Source organism: Chaetodon auriga, chromosome 12 (assembly GCF_051107435.1).
Source record: "Chaetodon auriga isolate fChaAug3 chromosome 12, fChaAug3.hap1, whole genome shotgun sequence".
NCBI classification, from domain to species: domain Eukaryota; kingdom Metazoa; phylum Chordata; class Actinopteri; order Chaetodontiformes; family Chaetodontidae; genus Chaetodon; species Chaetodon auriga.
Window position 1 is genome coordinate 4327341 of NC_135085.1, and position 5822 is coordinate 4333162.

The window sequence follows — 5822 nt, forward strand, 5'->3', positions numbered from 1 at the left end:
CTCAGGTCTGTCTCTCTGCTCTCACTTCTTTCCCTCCACTTTTCCCTCTTTGAGCTCTTCTGTCTGGTGCGACATGAGGTCAGCATCTCAGACTCATTTGTCAGCTGGTCTGCGCTGCCCCTGCCTGTACAAACAGGTCCATCCCCGTTCAAAGGGGTCTGACTGAGACGGATGAGAAAAATCTGCTCTACAAAGCTAGAACTTCCTGCATTGCCCTGCCACAGACTGTGAACCTGCAGGTGCAAATTAGTATATAAAACCTTACAGGCATCCTCTGGATTTTCTCTAACTGCCTGAATTCATTGAGCATGTTTTATTTCTGCTAACATAATTTATATATCGTGTAGAGAGATGCTGAGAAAACCATTTGAAAGTGCTGATGTGGTGTCTCTGACTGTATGTCTTTGGACCAAACATTATGAAAGAAATCTTTAAGAATTTAAATGATCATTTCAGTGACTTCCATCAGCATACATAGACTTTCAATGAGAAAAGCACTGAAGTTAGTTCCAGTGTGTCTTCACTCAGACCAGAGAGATCCAGAGCACACAGGAAATGATAACCTGCAGCAAGACATGCTGTAGGACAAAAACTGTTTTGTCTGCTGTTAAATTCTCTCTCTGGGACCAAAGACGCAGGCTTGTGAACAACAGGTTGAAAGCTCCATCCTCAGACCAGTAGGCTGCATCTGTACAGAGAAATGAGAGAACAGAACTTGCCTTTTCCTCATTCTCACCACTGACATGTCCTTGAGCCAGGCACTTAACCTGCAGCTGTCCCAGTGGAGACGCTGGCTGTCTGAAGATCACACGCTGTGGTGTAGAGGGCAGCTTTCAGACGAACGTGTGGAACAGTGAACTACCCCTGGATACATGAAGGTTAAGAAACCCCAATTTTTAATATACAGCTGTCTGAAACACAGACACAATGCCCCAAAACCCCCATCAAAAACTGAACTTTTGACGTTATGCAGCTTACTGTACATTACAATGTGCCTTAAGTGTGCTATTGACGTACGATGATTCAGTTTCCAGTATGCTGGTTTGAATAAAGTCAGGCAGCTGACACGAGTTCTGCATCAGAAACCTTTTCCATCACATCCATTAAGCAGAGCTTTGCAGAGCTGCTTTATTCTGAAGATGACACTGTGAAGTGGAGAATGAGCACTAAGTGAAACCTTTGCTCTCATCTGTCTGCTCTCTCTCATTTTTTTTTTCAAATGGTGAGTAATAAAGGTCCTATTATGGCACAGCGAGTCCTTAAAAAGGGGAAGACAGAGAGCATGAGAGAAAGGAGAAGACAAAGGAGAGTAAATATAGACTAATGGACTCATTCTGGTTGATTACCAGTCTTTGGTTTAATCAGGCGTGATTCGGTGAGAGAGGATCTGCTGTAGCCTCGGCAGCTGCACAGAGTGGTTTATAATCCTTCTTTATAAAGTGTGAAGTCAGTGATTAGCAGGGCTAACAAACACATTCAGCAGAGCCGCACTTGACCTGACAGTCTGTCTAATAAGAAGAAGAAAAATGATAATAATTAACTATTTATATAACACCTTTCACACAAGAAATCGCATGCACCAAATGCTTCACATAAAAGAAGGAATGACATAAAATGAAAATAAAAACTGAAAAATAACGGATGATAATAACAGTAAAAATATTTTGCTGCTTTATGCTTCTACTCCACCACATTTGAGAGGCAAACGTGCCTTTTTCTCCACTACATCTGACAGATGGAGTTACAGATTTTTATATACAAAACACATGATCAGCTTGGAAAGTGCATTGTGATAAATCTCCCAACTGTATCTAAAATACTTCAGAATTGCTCCACATTGAGCAACTACATGAAAATGTAAATGCAATTCTAATAATATAATAATGCAATAATTAATAATGCAGTTAATGCTTCATGCAGCAGTAATCCAGTGGTGTTCTATAACAATAATTGAGCCATTTTGCATAATGACTACTTTTACTTGTGATATTTTAAGTGCAATTTGCCAGTAACACCTTTGAACTTTTACTCACTGTAAGATTTTGAATGCAGGACTTTTAATGTGTAAAAACACTCCATTACACTGTGGGTACTGAGTACTTCCTCCACCACTGTGTATGTGTCATGCAGTTGCACACGCCCAGCCCCAAAGACGCCAAATGTTCTCAACTGCTGCAGCACTTACACAACAACAGTCAAAAAGGACCTAAACTCTTACATACAACATTGCACACAAAGACAAAGACGTTTCCTCTCTGACAGCTCGACAAATAAAATTACGGCTTCCTTCTTAAAACACAAGTTGTCAGAGGTGAAGGACATTTTACTTAAAAAGTACAGCCAAACATCAGACTGTTCATAATTTCAATTTGTGCCAAACATCAGATTTTTTTTTAAAATCTCAGTCTCATTTTGACAAAGCAAGAAAATGAACTGCTGTGATGTGAAACGAAGAGCTTCAGGCAAGTGTGTGTGGATGGGAAAGTGAACCGTGAACAGAAGGCCACTTTCACCACTAAAACACATCACTACCAAGTGGCTTAATACAAGATGGAACACTATTTTTCTCCTGTGTTATTAGTTGGACTGTGTCCAACAAATCTGCAGTGTGCTGGATCATGTTAGCCTGCCAAGTTCCACGATGATTCACGGCGAATGCTGACTGAACTTTTTATATGGCTGGAGGGTGTTGATGAAGAAAGTGAGAGCAAACATTGTTCAAAGCAGTTTGTCAGGTAGTTAAGCTGCTCATGAGGTTTGTGTGTTTGATGAGCAGAGTCGAATGTGAGCAGGTATGATAGAACTGCAGGTGAGGGGAGGAGGGGTGGGTGGAGAGAGGGGGGGACTGCTTAGATCTGTGCATACTACATGGAGGCATAGACGTACATCTAAGGCAATATGAGGCGTGAAGGGGGGAAAAAAAGTTGCTGAGCAGACATGTTTCTTTAGGGGTTTAATCAATGCCTGGAGAGGAACTCCAGTGTTTTGTGATGTTAATGTTAAATTTGAATATTAATCATGTTTGAGAACAGCAAGAAAACAGGCTTATATTTTTAACTGTGATCAGCTGAAAAACACAAAATGAATTTGTCATCAAGACAAAGATGAGTAGGTTCTTGTGATTAGCAGGCTGTGGAATTCAGCACTGCTATGGCAGAGGGGACCAAACTTCCATCAAAAAAAAAAATCCACTTTTCCATCTGAGTTTTCTCTATCTGTGATCAGATGGGAGTGGATTGAAAAATAGACTGAGGGCTGTGCAGGGCTACGTGTGAGTCCTGTGAGAGATGGCTCTGTTATTGAGATCAGAGTGGCTGGAGGTTGAAAGACCAATGATTTTGGAAACACTGTGCATAATACAGGACAACTTGTTCTTGTTGGAGACAGACAGCATGGTGAGAAAACCGGAGCGGCAGTGTATTACCATGGATTGACTTGTGCTTTTGTTGAGCAGTAACAGAAGGTGGGGGACAACAGAGAGTGCTTTGAGTTTGCAAATGGCAGAGAGCGTTTGCTGGCAGAGTTTGTGGATGGTAGTGGTGTGTGTCAAAGCTGAGTCTAGTGTTCAGTGTGATTCCAATGCATCTGAAGCTGTCAAGCTGCTCCACTGTCCCACCTTTGATGGAAATGGGGTTCAGGGGTGCGCAGTGTGTCGGGGTGCTGAGGCCTCATTCCACAAAAACCCACTGGTTGTTTATCTTGCTTCAAAGATAAACTAAAAAATCGTATCTTTCTGTAACAAAAGCGACTCCTAAACTCCTGCCTGTGATCTATCCTATCTTATCTTAATAAATCTTAAGTAGAAATGTAATCTGGAGGCTTCATTCGGCACTCGTCCTGTCATGTCTGTATCTGGCTTTGCCTATCATTAGAATATAATATCAACGGCTGTCTCTTTTCACTTGACCACTGGCAGAGCTCCGCACCTCCTTGTAGGTCTCTCCAGAGCCAGATGGAGCACTTCCATCAAATTCAAAATGAATACCAGTTCATGCATGATAATACATACAAGTAAACTGAATTTGTTGTGTAAAACAGGTGCACTGCCCCTTTAAATGCAGTCAGCGCCACATGCAGTTCCTGTGTCGTCCACCAGAGGTCAGTGTGAGCCAGGTCCAGTAGCCGGCGTCATTCTGAGACTCACAGTCACACACCTCCATCACCAAGAAAACACTATAGATACATCAGAGCAATGACACCATGATACAAGATGTGAGTGTGCTGAGATGAAGGTGCTGAAGGTGGAAAATGAAATATGAGGCTGTAATCTGTCTGACTGTCTGTGTCTGTCTGTTGTTATCAATGAGGGTCATCTCCCAAAATGTTTCATAACCCAGTCCTTATTGCATGACCTGGCAGACACACACACGCAGTATGAGGGGGATAAAGGAGGATAGAGTTACAGCGACAGTGAATGGATCCAGGATGAGATCATCAGACAGCTGTTGTCTCATACAGATGGTGGATGGAGCTTAAAGCAGGTGCTGCTCTATTGAGCTCTGCAGGAGGCACTCAGCTGATACTGGAGGTCTTCAGCTCTGTAAGTTGTTCATTTACCCGACTTACCTGTTGACTTACCTGTTTGAGCACACACAGACGTGACTCAGAACTGATCGTTTCAGCCCACACCCACCTCCACCAGAGCCCCCCAGGGCTCTGTGCTCAGCGCCCTCCTTCACACAGACTTTTTGTGAAGTTTGCAGATGACGCAACCATCATCAGGTGGATTTAAAAAAATACAATGAGACTTCATATCAGGAGGAATGGCGGCTTGCAGGGTGGCGCTCAGAGAACAACCAAGCCGAGGAGCTGATTTTTGATTTGAGAAAAAAGGAGGCGAAGACACACGCCCCTGTCTACATCAGCTGAGCTGAGGTGGAGCAGGTGAGGGTCAGGTCATCTCACGTCTCCACCCTGATGAAGAAAGGCAAGTCAAGGAGGCAAACTTCAGCTACAATGTTTTTGTTAAATATCAGAGAGGAGCAGTAGAAAACATTCTGACTGGGAACATTACAAACTGTGTTGGGATGTGCACAGTCCAGGACAGGAGGGCTCTGCTCTGCTCTGCTCTGCTCTGATTAAAACCATCCAGAGCACCACTGGTACCACCAAGTGTCAGTGATAACGGTGAGGTGTGGCCCCTGCACAGGGCCCAAAGGACACTAAACAACAACACCCAAACCAGCCAGAGTCCGGTCCACAGTCTGCTGCAGAGCCAGCAGACGACGGAGCAGCTTCTGTCTTCAGGCTGTAACACTCCTCAACTCATCCTCTGCACCATGAGAAATAGTTTTTCTCACGTAGTGTAAAGAGACTACAACTTGCGTGTCATTATGCATTCCTGTATTCTATAGAATGACAAAGAAACACACCTGTCAGGTGGTTATTTGACCCGATTCACCATTAACTCATCCAGATTAGATCACAAAGAAGCAACAGGCTGCAGACTTGTATGTGAGGCCCAGTCAGGTGTACTGACCCTGAACCTGCTCAGGAGCTGAACTGACTGCTGGAGGTGTTGGACGGTGGATTTAGTTACTGTACATTCGAACAGAGCCAGGCTGGCTGTTTCCCCTTTTACTGCCTTGTTGACGAGAAGAAAAATATAGAATATCAGCAGCTCACTCTGCCTCAACCCTGATACAATAGAGGCCACTGTAATTTAGTAACTTGTCTTTCCAGAATGTTTCCCAGTTCCTCGCTGACAGCTGCTTGTAGAGAGTGTTTCTTTGACAGAAAGCAGTTCCAGTGAAACCTGACCGTGAGGTTTGAATTATCCAGCACAACATGGACGTCGTTTCTGAACAGACGAGTCGCTGTTG